This window comes from Scardinius erythrophthalmus (genome assembly GCF_964197995.2).
Source record: "Scardinius erythrophthalmus genome assembly, chromosome: 7".
In the NCBI taxonomy this organism is placed as follows: domain Eukaryota; kingdom Metazoa; phylum Chordata; class Actinopteri; order Cypriniformes; family Leuciscidae; genus Scardinius; species Scardinius erythrophthalmus.
This window is the reverse complement of record NC_138227.1, coordinates 2,101,621-2,119,302: the sequence shown is the minus strand read 5'-3', so window position 1 is coordinate 2,119,302 and position 17,682 is coordinate 2,101,621.

The window sequence follows — 17,682 nt, the reverse complement described above, 5'->3', positions numbered from 1 at the left end:
TTGAATTGGTGGAAGTGTGCCACTTTATTTCTGTCATTTCTGTCGATGTGTTCTGCGTTGTTTCTGATTTTGATGATGAATTTTGTCTATTTTGATTGCACAAATTTTGTCACGCTAACATAAAAACAGATATCATTCAAATTTTTTTTTTTTTTTTTTTTTTTGTAGATCTAGAAAGTGTTAAGAGCCGTAGAAGGTTTCATACCATTTGGACAAGGGGAACTTTTTTTTTAATTTGAGCAAAAGTCATTTGCGGGTCAAAAAGACCCCGCGGACCATCAGAGGGTTAAACCGAGGGAACAGTTTGAGAATTCGTGAGTACGGTTTATAAACTGAGCGGATTGTTGTTGTTTTTTTCTCCCACAGGTGACTTCCCGGGCTCCGTAGCAGAGAGATGCCACAGAGTTGCGAAATTGTAGGCGCGGCTCGAAATGGCTGTTATTTCAAATAGCGTCATTTTAAACTAATCGGTTAACCGGTTTCAACCGGCTAATGAGGCTCGGTGGTCGGTCAAGAACATTTTTAGTTTTCGCCATCCCTAACACACACACCCACAAGTCGACCGTTGGATTTAGAATTTTATGAAAAATAACGGACACCGAGAAACGCGGATTGAACATGTTCATGAGAAAAAGAAAAAAAAAAATCTCGACCCACCAAACACAAAATACATTTTAAAGTGAAAGAAACCCTTTATTAAAGATTTCATATCAAACAATCACTTAAAATGTCCTCCAGAGATTCATATTAATATAAGAAAGTCACACATGAACACTCACCTTGATCAAACTTTTAGCTACAAGATACAGGATCTCAAATCCTCCAGCTTTATAATCATAAAGATACACGGAAATTCTTTCTTAAACGTTGATAAACACTTTGATGCTCTATTTTTCCCGCATTGTATTCGTATTGTTCCTGCTCAAATGGCGGAACAGGTGTTATGGATCATGTTAATTGTTAACTGGGGATGCGCGGCAACATGCGCGTGCACGCAGATAGTTTTACCTGGATATCCAGCAGATGTTCGACGGCGACCGATTCGTCACAGCGAATTTTTCACTGAGCAGATTTGATATCAAATAAAGATTTCATATCAAACAATCACTTAAAATGTCCTCCAGAGATTCGTATTCATATAAGAAAGTCACACATGAACACTCACCTTGATCAAACTTTTACAAGATACAGGATCTCAAATTCTCCAGCTTTAACATCAATACACGGAAATTGATGCTCTATTTTTTCCCGTATTGTATTCGTATTGTTCCTGCTCAAATGGCGGAACAGGTGTTATGGATCATGTTAATTGTTAACTGGGGATGCGCGGCATGCGCGTGCACGCAGATAGTTTTACCTGGATATCCAGCAGATGTTCGACGGCGACCGATTCGTCACAGCGAATTTTTCACTGAGCAGATTTAAGCTTTTCACGTTATTGGTAAATGTTCGTATCATATTAGGACACTGTTGTTTCAGACGCCTTTAAGGGAAGTTTTAATGTGTTTTTGCGACACAGACCACGCCTACATTATTTTGTTACATTCGTTTCAATGAAATTCGTATCTGATGACAATTTTAAGTACCTTAAATAAAGTATAGTATTTACATTGTGACTTTGCAGTGCGTGTGTATTCGCAGATTATTTTTATGATGCCTTTGTGGTTTAATTTAAATTGAGCAGCAATAGCCATCTGCTGTGGTTAAAGGGACATGTCAAGCATTTATTTATTTATTTAAATCTTGCTGAGGAATGAGTTAAAGCATAAAGCATAAAGCATACAGTATGGAGTTAGAATCATGCCAAAACCTCACACACACACAAAACGTGTTTTACTCACACCCAACGATTCACAAACAAACTCAGTGTGGTTTGCAAATACAAAACATCACTCACAAACTAATGCATTTTGTTCTGCAAATAAAAAACGTACCTATCAAACAAATACAGTGTTTTACATATACAAAGAAATGAATTTCTTAAATGACAAAAATATCCTCCGAGTACAAACTCAAATCTTTCAAGTACAAAAAAAAATCCAAGTAAAAAAAAAAAAAACCTTCAAGTACAAAACAAAATTCTACAAGTACGAAAAACTGTCACGTGACTTTTGGCACTAATTTTTCGCCTTGCTGATCCACACACAATGCCTTCAGATGAGAGGCGGTATTAACATTAAGTGACATGGCATCTGACGCACAGAAGCCAATGGCACATGTCACTATGCGCATTGGCACATTCGGTCTTCATTGGCATGTGCCAGTGGATAGTGGCATGTGTCACTGACATTATTGGCATGTGCCACTGACATCGCGACACACTGACACTGACATGTCACCTGACTGACACCGAGTCGCGGAACATGTCACCGTGTTGCGACACCTCCAGTAGTGACTGACAGATTAATCGAACACCTATAGCCTACTGACGTAATTGTGCCACAAAATCCTAAATAAATAGCCTAATTTTGTGATATTTAAAATATCAATTAAACGAATTAAAGTGCATTAATATTTTAATAAACGTGTTATTTGTGTCACGTCTGTATTTGATTGGTATGTGTCACTGAATGTTTTGTAATTCCAGTGCTACTTTATGTTGTTTATCTCGCAAAGTCACAAACTGGCCATTCTAGGAAAGACACGAAATAAATCTATCATGGGTCACTACGAATAACGCATTAACAGTCGCGTCCGTTACTGTAAACCTTTATTTTTGCGTGATGCTGCACAGAGGCACGCCAGTAGGTGTCAGTATAAGTGAGTGTAACACTGGCCAGCGCAAGATTCTTATCTGTCAAAATAATTGTATGGAATTATGTTGTAGGCTACTGTAGAAATTTAGCAGAAAGTTCTAGGCTGATTTGGCTGTTGCTACTGGAATGGTGGGTCCATTAAAACTCATTCAGTCATCAAGTACTTTTCCCAGTTTATTTGTAGTGACATATAGGAGTAGACATTTCACAGATGGCAGTGATGGTAATTGTTGGTTTCTAAAACCCATAAACAAAACCATTAATTAATACAAACACAATTGCAAATCTTAAATCATACATCTGAAATCAGCTTTAACAATCAAATGAGTATAACATTAAAGAACTACTAAACAACTAAAACTCAATATATCAAACACATAATCCTTTAAACTAAACAATCAAAAAGGAAACTTACATGGTCAACAACGCAACAATTCCACACAAGCCATGTCTGAACAACAGCTTTTTGGTTCAAACAAGAGGAGACTGCAACATAATTAGTAAGGGGCCACAGGTGCTCTTTATCAAGACTCAGTCAGCCAATCAGATCACAGCAGGATTTTCTACAGCCGCCCCCAAATATGTTAACATATTTGCATTTACAGAAAGTTCATGTGATTGAATTATCAGAATCAGTCAATTCAGGAAGAACAATCAGACGGCTGACTGGACGAATTAAATATTTCCCTTTGCTGAAAATCTCAGCAACTCTCACTCTTCCATCAGAACTTGGCAAAATCTTACTGACAGTTCCTATAGGCCAGTGTCCCCGAGGAAGCTGAGGTTCCACAATCATGACGATGGCAGAAGGAGCAATAGGATTACCATCAAGTTCCCACTTTTGACGAGTCTGAAGACTTGGAAGATAATCTCGAACAAAACTGACCCAGAAACGATCCGCAAGAACTTGGCTGTGTCTCCACTTTCTACGGGTAAGTAGTTCTGAATCTGCATACACCACTTGAGGAAGAGATGCATCTCGCCGCCCCATCAGTAGGAGATTTGGTGTGATTGGATCAGGGTCTGAAAGATTTGAAGATACATAGCCGAGAGGTTTCGAGTTTAACAACTCCTCAATTTCAACGAGCACTGTATACAAAACTTCCTCTGAGACTACTTGTATTCCCAAAACTACTCGTAATGCCGTCTTAACAGACCGTATCTCTCTCTCCCAAGTACCTCCAAAATGGGGAGAATATGGCGGATTGAATGAGAATTTAATTTGCTGTTGGGCAAGTATCTCTTGGAAAGAGGGACTAAGCTGCGAAAATGCCTCCCGGAGTTCTCTTTCTCCTCCCTTGAAATTAGTTCCTTGATCAGATAATATTTCATAGGGCCTACCTCTACGGGCTGCAAATCTTCGAAGGGCCAAGAGGAAACTGTCAGTATCCATACCAGAGAGGAGTTCTAAATGAAGACACCGTGTCGTCTGGCATTTGAATATAATGCCCCACCTCTTCTCATGTCGGCGACCTACTTTGATGGTTAAAGGCCCAAAACAATCCATACCTGTCGACCAAAAGGGGGGCTTATACAGGCGAAGTCTGGAAACTGGTAGATCGGCCATTCTAGGAACTGAAGGCACACCTTTCCACTTCCTACATTCAAGACATGATCTCTGAATCTTCTTTATTAACTGTCGCCCTCTCAGAACCCAGTATTTCCGACGAAGCTGAGCGAACACTCTTTGTGGTCCTGGATGGCACAGAGTGGAGTCATAATCAGCAACCAAAAGTTTGGTAACATGATTCTCAGGATCTAAAACAATTGGATTAATAGCTTCGAGATCCAAATCCTCACTCTGACGAAGTCGTCCACCCACTCTTATCAGCTCTGTAACGGGATCATACTCTGGTGCCAAACCAACTAAACGGCTGTGTGAGGGAGCTCCATGACCATCTTTAAGCAGTTTATATTCCTCAGGGAAATCTTCCATCTGGGCTTGACGCAAAAGACATAATTCTGCTTGTGTTTGAGAAGGTTTAGTCTCAGCTCTTAATTCCATAGAGAGGTGCTCAACAGTTGCTGCAATCAACTCTGACCAGGTATTGAATTGAGATGCATCATACTTTAGAGAGTTTACTGATGCTTGATTAAGTCCACAAAACAAAGGTTTTCTCAGCTCTGTCCCATCCTCCTCTGTTCTTAAGGCTGGAGATTTTGGCCATTGCTGATGGGGCAAATATAGAAAGGGAGGTCCTTGAAACCAGGAACTGGTTGCGGACAATTGATCAAGTCTCTTGCCCCGAGTGATGTCATCTGCTGGATTACTTACAGTGTCAACATATCTCCACTGATCCGGACTAGTATACTCAAGAATCTCTGTAATACGGTTTGCCACGAAGATCTTGTACCGGCAGGATTCGGATTGGATCCAGGTCAACACAGTTGTGGAATCAGACCAAAGTGTCACCCTTTCAACATCCAAGGTAAGTTCCTTTTGCAACAGGCTTGCCAGCTGAGCCCCGGTCAGAGCAGCACACAGTTCCAAACGAGGAATAGAAATGGTCTTCTTCGGTGCTACCCTTGAACGAGCCATAACCAGAGATATAGAAATCTCACCATTTCCGTTTACCAGACGCAAATAGGTAACTGAACCATAGGCCTTTTCGGATGCGTCGCAGAATATGTGAAGCTCTCTGATGACTGGATCTTCCCAGTTCGTTCTTGGACCATACCATCGAGGTACTTGGAGCTTGACCAAATCTGGCAACTCTCCTTCCCATGCCTTCCAAGCTGCCTTGATCCCCTCCGGGATATCTGGATTATCCCATCCTCTGTTAGGTTTCATCCATAATTGTTGCAGAAGAACTTTAGCACGTGTCGTGAATGGAATAATAAAACCCAGAGGGTCATACTGACGAGCAAGTACCCGATATACAACTCGCAAAGTTAGGACAGTATACTCCACTAGACGGTGCTTGTAGCTCAAAGTATCCTGTAAGCAATGCCAACTTAGTCCAAGAGTTCCCTCACATGGATCTGTGCAGTCATGACTTAACCACAGGTCAGTAGCTACTGAACGAGCTTCGGCTGGTAAGTGGTCAGTCACAGAGACATGGTTACTGGCCCACTGTCGAATTTCAAAACCTCCTTCAGCCAAGGAAGAACGCAATTTCATAAGCATCTCCTTGGCCTCTTTAGTAGTTTGAAAACTTTGTAGGCAATTGTCCACATAAAAGGAATGCAAGACAGAAGACTGCACATCTTGAAATTCAACAGGAAGGTTTTGAACACATTTCTGGAGAGCATATATGGCACAACAAGGGCTACATGTAGCACCAAAAGGCAAGACCTGCCATTCATAGACATCAACTGGATCATTTCTTCTCATATTTCGCCACAAGAAGCGTAGCAAAGGAGAATCAGAAGCCAGGAGGCAAACTTGATGGAACATTGATCTAATGTCTCCACTTATCGCAACTTGATGTTCTCTAAACCGAAGTAAAACTCCTATCAAGGTAGGGCCTAGAACCGGTCCAGGTAACAAATAGTCATTCAAACTCTCTCCGTGATACTGATAGGAACAATTAAATACCACACGATGCTTGCCATTATGTTCCACAAGATGGTGGGGAATATACCAAGATTCGTCACTGAGATCAATCTCATTTAACTTCAGTTTCTTAACACATCCAGCTTCAATGAGTTTCTGAATTTCTTTCTCATAAATAGCTGCTTGTTCAGGATCCTTAGCTAGCTGTCTCTCCATTCGACGCAAAGCCGGCATTACTGCCTCTTGAGGTGCTTTAAGGACTGGTGCATTCTCAACTCGAAGTAAAGGAGTCGCATATCTTTTGATTCCGTTCATTTCTTCAAGCTTCGTTTTCTCGTCTAGACACTCAAGAGCTTTCTTATCTTGTTTAGACCGCAAAGCATGCTTTGGAGTCTGAGAGAAAGGAACTACGTCAACTTGCCATAACTTCTCCACATCTTTATGCAACTGATCCATGGAGAGAGATGCCTGGAAGAAACACTGAGCCGTGGAATTAGTCTTCTCACCCAAGAAAGTAGGTCCATGTAATGCCCATCCCAGTCGAGTATGCAAAGCAGCTGGACTTCCAGGAGGACCAAAACGTACTCGCTCTTTGGAGCAAAGAAGGTGAGGATGATCAGCTCCCACTAGTAACAAAGGTTTAACTCTCTGAAACTCCTCCAGAGGGAGGCCTCTTAGATGTTGGTAGCGTCTCTGTAGGACTTGCACAGGATAAGTCTGTTCAGGTAAGTCAATCATTTGAGCAGTAAAGGCACCTTGTATCTGGTATTTACTTTGCTTGTGAGAAGCTGGAGATATAGTGAAGGAAACCGTTGCACCTTCAATTTTCTCTGTGTCTTGCTGAATGGTTCGAAGAACCAATGATTCTGCCGCCCCATGAAGACCTAAACTCTCTGCTGCAGAAGACATGAGCATAGTTCTCTCAGAACCGTCATCTAGGATGGCATACGTCTCCAGAGTCTTTCCTTTGTGGCTCAGAACTACCTTCACAATTTTCAGAAGAACAGAGTTCGGACCACTTGATCGGCTCAAATAAAATATCCTAGAATCTGGTTTGCGAACATTTACTTCATGCAGTACTCCTAAGTGACGATCTTGACACAATGGACATTTTCCTCTTAAGTCACACTTAGATGATCTATGGGCCCAACCACATCTCCAACAACGATTATTGTCAACAATCCACTTCCGTTTGGCTGCCGTATTGAAGCTCTGAAATTCAGGACAATGACTGAGATGATGATCATTACTGCCACAGCTTGCACATGACGGTTTAAGGCCTTCCTTACCGTGTCGCTGAATTTCGTGGTTTGCAGTTTCAGTGTTCTTTCTTGGAGTGGAATTAACTTTCTGACTTATGCCATGAAGAAAGGTAGCTGTGTGATATTGGGACTTGGTAGGCCTTGCTTCTCTTACTTGGTACTTCTTCATACTTCTAGATTGTTCAAACACTTGGGTAGCTAGATTCTGACAATCTGCTTCCTCTTCCAACCAAACTGAAAAATTCACCAAGTTATAGGACTGGTCTGGTCTGGTGGTTTTGGCATATCTTGCAAAACTAGCAACCTGATGTGGTGGAAGTTTACTGAGTAACTGATGGACATGTGATGCACAAGATAATTCCTTTGCTCCTTCTTCATGATCCCAGGATTGAAGCATTCCCACAAGAGCTTGTACCCGTACAGCAAAGTCACCGAATCCAACAGAATCTCCTGAACGTACAGCAGGTAAGTTCTTAATTGTAGCAATCTCTCGCAGCACCAACTGGTGGGGTTGCCCATATCTTTTCTGAAGAGCTTTTAAGGCAGTAGTATAAGGCTGGGAATGATGGGCATAGGCCAAGGCCAGAAGACGAGCTGCCTCCAACTTCAAATGATCAAGAAGAATATGATACTTGTATTGCTCAGTTTCCTCTGAGGGTAACAAATTCTTTAAAGCCATATTCAGCATGGCAAACTCTTGGGGGTCATCACTCTTCAAATATGGAAATGAAAGTCTTTCAATACGGGCTGACCTAGAAGGATGTAGAGCTGGCATACTTGTGTGAGACACATTCACTGGTGAATGAATAGACATATGCTGGTTAGGTACCATCATTTGCATTCCAATTGGGGAAAGTGCAGTTATTTGATTCACATCTCTTTGCTGCCCCTGAGGTGCTGATACAGTGGTTATAACTCTGGGTATCAAAGGATTCTGACGAGACATAATGGAAGGATTATCTTGCTGCGGTACAGTTCTAGTTGTCTGCTGTTCTAAAGAAGTTTGATGTGAATGACCAAGAGAAGCATAAGTCAATCCAGCTGATAAATCTCTAGGAGGCAATGTTGCAACCCTTGAAGGAACTGGCGGAACATTCTGGATATGAGCTGGATATAATACTGGATAAGGAAAATCAGGTAGATATGGAGGCCTCAACAATCCTCCATTTGGAGGGAAGGCTGGCCAACTTGGAGGCATCCACGGAAGACCAGGCATACAAAATGCATTTCCCTGCATTTGATCAGGCGGCCATATGCTTTGATCCCTTCCTACTTGATCACTAGGATAAAAACTGGGATTCATTTGATGATGACTGACTGAAGATGAAAGACCATTATGTTGTTGCTGAGTTAAGCCTTCACCCATTACATTGGGATGCATTAAAGGTTGTGACCTGAGGTTATCTGGGAGAGGAACTGAGAGCCTAATAGGCGGACATGGATCAGAAAGCTGCTGGTGTTGTCTCTCTGATGGCCCTCTAGTCGTGGCTGCTGAGGAAGTAGGCATTGAAGAGGTAGGTGGCACATTCTGAGATGAGGGCAAAGTATTTTGTCTCTGAACTTTTGGTGGTGTAGAAAGCACATTATCCTGCTTGGTTTGATGTCGTCGCATACATTCACTCAACTCATCCACAATAGAATCTCTGGCGTTCATCTCATCTTGCTGGTTTGCTTGTATTGGGATATGAACAGGGGATGCTTGAATAGAACTGCATTCAGAACCAGTAGAAAACGAAGAACTTCTTTTCCTTTGCATATCCTTCATCATGTGTCCCACATCCAACAACATTCCTTTCATTTGTTTAATCTCCTCAGACAAAGACTTCACCTCATTTTGAGTTGCAGTAATGGAAGCTCCTTGTGATGCAACCAAATGGCTCAAATCTTCTGGCTGGTGTGACAACTGTCCAACTGGATGCATTGAAGGATTTAACTGAGTCATCATATAATCTTTGTGCCATCTTGGAGGTTTTACAATCCTTGATGAACGTTTAGGTTTCACACAGTCATCCTCAGTCTCCATTCCAGTAGCCTCTCCGGCTCGAAGGACCATGTAGAAATTTAGCAGAAAGTTCTAGGCTGATTTGGCTGTTGCTACTGGAATGGTGGGTCCATTAAAACTCATTCAGTCATCAAGTACTTTTCCCAGTTTATTTGTAGTGACATATAGGAGTAGACATTTCACAGATGGCAGTGATGGTAATTGTTGGTTTCTAAAACCCATAAACAAAACCATTAATTAATACAAACACAATTGCAAATCTTAAATCATACATCTGAAATCAGCTTTAACAATCAAATGAGTATAACATTAAAGAACTACTAAACAACTAAAACTCAATATATCAAACACATAATCCTTTAAACTAAACAATCAAAAAGGAAACTTACATGGTCAACAACGCAACAATTCCACACAAGCCATGTCTGAACAACAGCTTTTTGGTTCAAACAAGAGGAGACTGCAACATAATTAGTAAGGGGCCACAGGTGCTCTTTATCAAGACTCAGTCAGCCAATCAGATCACAGCAGGATTTTCTACAGCTACACATTAACTTAGCGATGTTATAAATCATACTTTTTGACAGCATAAAGCAAATTGTTATGCAAGTGGCATATGACGCAATCCATTGGCACATCTCACGTTTTAGTGACACATGTCATATCCACTGGTACATATGTGTCACTAAAACTGACATCTCTTTATGTTGTGCCACCTCCAGTAGTGACACCTGCAGCTGTCTGCCGTAGTATAATGTAGATTATGTACCATATGCACATCGTTAATTTGTAGAACAAAAATGTATTTTATTTATTGAATAATTACATAAAATTATTTTTTAAATATTAAAGGTACTGAGGAAGGTCCTGCGCGACCGAACGTTTGTTGCACTGAGCACTTTTTTGCACTTGTATAAATAAAGAATATTGCTAGTAGCTCGGTATACTCCTTTTCAGATACATAGCCTAACAAACATATGATTTTTAATAATTAATTTGTTTACACTTTTTGGAAGGACTTGAAATATTTAAGCCACAGATGAGAATCTTGCGCTGGCCAGTGTTACACTCACTTATACTGACACCTACTGGCGTGCGTCTGTGCAGCATCACGCAAAAATAAAGGTTTACAGTAACGGACGCGACTGTTAATGCGTTATTCGTAGTGACCCATGATAGATTTATTTCTTGTCTTTCCTAGAATGGCCAGTTTGTGTATTTGCGAGATAAACAACATAAAGTAGCACTGGAATTACAAAACATTCAGTGACACATACCAATCAAATACAGACGTGACATAAATAACACGTTTGAAAAAACATTAATGTACTTTAATTCATTTAATTGATATTTTAAATATCACAAAATTAGGCTATTTATTTAGGATTTTATGGCACAATTACGTCAATTACGTCACAATTAGGCTATAGGTGTTCGATTAATCTGTCAGGAGGTGTCGCAACACGGTGACATGTTCCGCGACTCGGTGTCATGTCAGTGTCAGTGTGTCGCGATGTCAGTGGCACATGCCAATAATGTCAGTAACCAGACAGTTTTTGGGTCCCAATGACTTCCATAGTATTTTTTTTTTCCTACTATGGAAGTCATTGGGACCCAAAAACTGTCTGGTTACTGATATTCTTCTAAATATCTTCCTTTCTGTTCAGCAGAAGAAAGAAATTCATACAGCTTTGAAACAACATGAGGGTGAGTATATAATGACAGAATTTTCATTTTAAAAGTGAACTTCTCCTTTAATGTTAAAACTGCTACTGCTTCAGATCCACACACATGCTAGTAAACGGTCATGTAATTCGCACTCCACAACAGCAGGTGGCGCTGTTACCGACTTGCTTAGCGCCGCCACGGACATGGAAAGAGGAGAGAAGAAGAAACGCCAGCGTGGGGGACGTTTTGAACATGATTGTGTCCCAACGTGAAGGCTGCATCCTTCGAAGGACTGAAGACTTCAAGGATGCAGCAGAGCCCGTCTACGGAGAGCCTGGCCACTCCCTATTAAGCCCTATTGTAACGAATTTTGGTTGTAGTTCCACCAGAGTTCCACTGGGGGGCGCTCGCCATGAGTGCAGAATGAATGGGAGTCAATGGGGCTAGACGGCTAAATGTGTCTCTTTCACCCGATTGCCGTTGAGAAATCTCAGATCTGATTGTAGATTTTGCAAGTTCAACATGGGTTTTAGGTCGAAAGTTGAATGAACGAGTACTTATGTCCTTTTGATTTCTCACAGGTTGAGTTGTTGTTGCCCATAACACGCTAGCATTCTGCTAATGACGTCAGCATTCTGACGTCATTGACATTTTGAAAGACTTTTTAAAGCAAATAAGTAACTCTAAAAAATCTAACACCCAGCAATGTGTAATTTCTTTGCATCTCCTTTCGAATACAACATTCAAATTACTAGACAAAAAAATATATCCTGAGAAAAGTGGATTTTTAGGGGTATACCTCCATTGACCTCCATTCATTCTGCACTCGTCCTGTGAGCGCCCTCATATGGAATCAGAGTGGAACTGCAACCAGTTCAGAAGCCGGAAGTGTAGTGAGAGTGAAACTTCTCGCCATATTAGACATTCTCTGGATGCAGCTTATATGCGTCCTTCGAAGGACGCACCATGTAGCCTTCGTAGGATTTCCTAATTGCGCAACCAGGTGTTTCTGATCACCGCTCCTGGTGCCAAGCAACGGTGCAAGAGGACAGCTGCCATCCTGATAATTCATTTGATATAGCCTAATTGAGTAAACAGCTATGGAGCCAGAATTGGCTATTGTATTTTTTATGTTTTATATTTTACTGGAGGACAAGTTGAGGATGTTTCAGCCCCGGCGCTGCCGGATCATGTATTTTCGGTTTAGCCCTGTTTGAATATAAAACCCAATTGAATATAAAAAAGTCCAGTATTTCTCGCGCTCGTCATCAGCAGCTGTCACAGTTGCCAGGCGACAAGACCAGTCCTCCGTAGGCTAGACCGGTCCGAGCGCTTCAGATGTGCCCTTTGTATAGGACGATGTAGTTAGCAACAATTTGTTAATATTGTGACAATAGACCTACATTTTGTTTCTTTAATTTTCGAAACTGCATATTTCGTTAAGTATTCACGTTCAAATGTTAAGTAACCTAACCTAACAAGTATATAATGTAACAACCTTGAAAATATTCAGAAGTAAAATGCAGTAGTAGCATAATATAAATACAAAACTATAATTAAAAACCCTGACAATGAGTTTTTCCCCTGCAGAATACATACCTCTAGTTTTACTCTTGATACTTTAAGTAGGAGCAGTGGTTCTCAACTCCAGTCCTCGGGACCCGTTGCTCTGCACATTTTGTATGTCTCTCTTATCTGACACACTCAGTTCAGTTCATGGAGTCTCTCTTAACGAGCTGATGATCTGATTCAGGTGTGTTAAATAAGGGAGACATACAAAATGTGCAGAGCAGCGGGTCACAAGGACTGGAGTTGAGAACCACTGCATTAGAGTATGCAAGATAATTTTGCTTAACTAAGGTTTTAGTAGTTTCCCCCAATGCAGTATTAGTAGTTATTAAAAGTATTTTTTTCAGAAATATACTCTTTGAAAAAAGAAAAGAAAAAAAAAGTCAGCCCTGCAAACCTGTTGGTAGACAACTTAGTGGATAGTGGAAATATGCACTCAAACACTCTGGAGATCATCCCAGATGATGTCCCACCAGCAGGAGGCCTTACCAGGGGCAGCCCATCCCGGTCCAGCAGCTCCAGGGTCTCCCTGCTCAGCTGAATAAAAGTCTACTTCATTTTTTTCTTATTTTATGTATTGTAAATGTAAATGTTTATGTTGATTTTGATATGTTTAACGTATGTTGTTTATTGTTGGGAAAAAGTACTTTAATGTAGCCTGTGGAACAAATGATTTTCATTTACCAATTGTATTTGAAAAAAAAAAGTATAGAAGAATTTGTTTCATGTAGAAATTATGACTGTCATTACAAATATAAACAATGACCAGAACAATTCATTCTATTTTATTTACACATTTAAAGTTGCATAAAAACAATGTACAGATTTTTTCTTTCCTTTTAAAAAATAAAAGTGAAAAAAGTTAAACAAGAATAAAAAAAAATATATTTTTCAATCATCCTCTCCCTACTCTCCTCGCCTCTGCCTCCCTTTGTAGTTGGCCTCTCTGTCTCGCCGCCTTCATGCTGCTGCTGCCCCTGGCTCCTCCTCTTCTTGGCCACCCACTGCTGAATTCGGCCCTGGTGTGTCCTCAGGGATTGAGGCAATGAGGACGGGGGTTGGTGCAATGCCTCTGTCCCAACATCTCATCCATGAGGACAAACCAGGGCCAAGTTTAAGCAGTGGGTTTCCCACTCACACCCTCATCTGTCCCAGGACACTTGCAATCCTAAGGGCAGAGCAAATGAACCATGGCTTGTTAACAACAACAGCACAATACATTTCAGCAAAGACGTGTGTATTAACTTTCTTACTTTGTTTTTTTTTTTCTCCTGAATTGCTCTAAAAAAGCTTAACACATGGGTGCAATCTTAAGTGCATATGACACATCAAGACATGCATACAAAATACTTAAGAAATCATATTTCTATATACTCAAATTTGGTTAAAACCACATAGCTTTCATGACAGCACTACAAAAACACATAAAAGTGAAACCCCATTCCCTTATCAACTGCTTTTCCTATTGTTGTGGGCTTTATAGGGTGAAAAAAAAATGTTATTTGAATACTATGAATTTGCAGTTTGTAATTAACTAGCTAAACTACATGATCCAAAGTATTTAACTACTTAAAAAGCTACAGAGATTTTAAATGCACGGCAGTTTAACTACAACCAACTACTGTAAACTGTAGATTAACTGGTAATTGAACTATATGTGTAGCCGTTCAGTCTAATACTGACCGCTGGGGTGGTTTATCCCCGGTATGCCTGGCTGACGCGCTGTGTCCTTGTTGTTCTCTTACCATACTGATCTTAAGAATATGCAGGCTTCGTTGTGTTGCTTATTATTCCGTTTATTTGTTTTACCGTGCAGAGGTAAATGTCCATTTATCCAGTTTCAACGGCAAACCATCCGTATACATATACACACACAGACTTGTCAACAATCAGTTTCTAGCGCCTATGCGCCACAGCGGTCAAAAACCATTTTCCCTACCGGGTCAAACCCCCCTTCCCCTTTGGCAGTTTGATACTTCCTTTATAACTTGGACCTCAGTTAACATTAGAGCGACACCCACTGTACAAAACAAGAAACAACACCCAATATCTAGATACACAAACACCACATTTGGCTTCTATACACCGGCCCCTAATTGTTATTGACCAGCAGTCACAATTTAAAAAAAAAAAAAAAAAAAAAAAAAAAACAGAGCCAAATGTTACAATCCATCAAAATACAGTCAAGCCCAGCATGAACAAACATATTTATAATCCATGCAGCAAACAAAGCTTAGTCACTGGCCTTTCCAAGATGTTTGTTTTAGTCTGTAATCTTACAGAACGCACAAGCCCATGTTTGTCGGGAAAAACCTCCAGAACCTTGCCAAGTGGCCAAGAGCCACGGGGAGCTGAAGAATCCATTATTACCACAATGTCCCCAGCAATCAAACTTCTCTTCCTTTGATTCCACTTTTGCCTCTCTTGAAGCAAGGGCAAATTCTCTCGCATCCATCTCTTCCAAAAAAGATCCGAGAGGTATTGTACCTGTCTCCAACGTCGTCTTCCGTATTGGTCGTGAGGATTGAACACTCCAGGTGGCAAAGCTGGTTTACCCTTCAGAAGAAGAAGATGGTTAGGAGTAAGAGGTTCCAGGTCTCTGGGATCATCCGAGAGCTTAGTAATAGGCCGATCATTAAAAATGGCCTCCACTTCACAGAACACCGTATGAAGTCCATCATCATTCAATGTCTGCTGCCGTAGGATAGAAGTCAAAACCCTTCGCACCAGGCGGATCATCCTTTCCCACACGCCACCATGGTGTGAACCAGCTGGTGGATTAAAACTCCACCGGATTCCAACCTGCGACATGGTTCCTTGAATCATATCCTGGTTCAAAGCAACAAGAGCCTTCTTAAGTTCCCTTTCCACCCCAATGAAATTGGTACCGTTGTCTGACTTCAGATGTTCCACTTGTCCTCTCCTGCTGATAAAACGCCGCAAAGCATTGATGCATGCATCCGTTTCCAGGGATTCTGCCACTTCCAGATGGATAGCCCGGCTTGCCATACAGGTAAATATAACTCCGTATCGCTTACAGGTCGATCGTCCCCTCCTTACTTCAACTGGTCCAAAGTAATCTACCCCAGTGTTTGTAAATGGAGGTAGATCAGGAAGGATTCTCACCTTTGGGAGGTCTGCCATTTTTTGTTCCACGGCTCTTCCGTTGTACCGTCTACAAAAGCTGCATTCAGCAATAACCTTCCTAACTGCCGAATTGGCCTTGGTAATCCAAAACCTCTTCCTCACTTTAGACAGCGTATGAGTCCGTCCACCATGGCCCAGAGTCTGATGTTCGTGCTTAAGAATAAGCATGGAGATATGCTGATCCTTGGCGAGAATGAGAGGATGTTTAACTTCCTCAGGCATCGCTCCTCTGTTCAACCTTCCTCCAACTCTTAAGAGTCCTTCCTCCACCATTGGATCCAGTCTATATATGGAACTCCGTCTACTCACTGCTGCTTTCGATAACAGAACGGAAATCTCCTCCTTGAATCTCCGTTGCTGGCAATACCGAATGATGGCAATCTCTGCTTCTAATTGATCTTCCAGTGTCAGGATTCCACTCCTAGATGTCACTGCGCCCCTTTGTTAACAACATGACCTTTAACCTGAGAAACCAAGCAACTGCTGTCTTCAGCCTCCTCCAGTCAGAAAAGTAAGCAATGAGCTGATCAGTAGGACTAGACACGGCACACACATTGATGGCATTTACTGTAGTCCTTTTCTTCACCTCTGGGTCATTCATGTCCAATGACCATTCAGACACAGGTTTAGGCCAATCTTCCTCCTGCTGCCAAAGAAATAAAGGACCTCCTAGCCACGTGCTTTTCTTCAGAAATTCAGAAACGTTCAGACCCCTCGATACATCATCTGCTGGATTATCTTTAGAACCAATGTCTCCACTGTGAGGGTTCAGATATTTCTCTGATGGTCGAGACTCTGTTGGCCACAAATGTGTGGAAGCGTCTGTCCTCGTTACTAAGGTATTTTAACACTGAAGAGCTATCTGTCCAGAATATTGACTCCTCCAAATGGAAATCCAATTCCTCCTTTAACATTGAGTCCACTCTGACAGCAAGGACAGCTGCTGTCAATTCCAGTCGGGGAATAGTTACAATCTTCAGAGGTGTCACTCTGGCTTTACCAAGCAGAAATGTGACCTGGATGTTGTTTTCATGATTTAACATCCGGATGTAGGTTACCGTCCCATATCCGTCTTCACTGGCATCGGCAAAGTGATGTAATTGCGCATGCCTAACCTCTCCAAAATACACTGGCTTTATGCATCTATCCACCTTAAATGTAGTCAGCAGCTCCAGATCTTTCAACCACCTTTCCCATTTGCGCAAGATGTCCGGTGGCAGAGCATCATCCCATGAACAATGTCTCCGACAGAGTTCTTGCTGCATCAGTTTAGCAAGCAAAGTGACGGGTGCCAGTAACCCAAGCGGATCGTACACTGAGCTGTTAACTGACAACATACCCCGTCTGGTTAGAGACTGTTGTTTTATCTCCAATTTGAACCTAAAAGAGTCGGTCTCCACGCACCATTGTAGACCCAAAGCTCTTTTTACTGGAAGTGTATCTCGGTCTAGATCCAGCTCCTTAAGGTCTTTAGCCCTCTGATCTTCTGCTATGGCTTGCAAGACAATGCGACTGTTGCTTATCCATTTCTCTAAGATGAAACCTCCCTTTCGACACAAAGCAATTAGATCTCTTACCATCTGGATAGCTTCTTCATCTGTGGCTGAGCTCTTCAAACAGTCATCCACATAAAAATTATGCTTAACACATTGAAGAACTTCAGCTGAAAACTCAGAATTATTATCATCAGCAGTTCTTCTCAGTGCGTAACTTGCACAACTGGGGGACGAAACAGCACCAAACAGGTGCACCGTCATCCTAAACTCCACAAAATCCTTACTG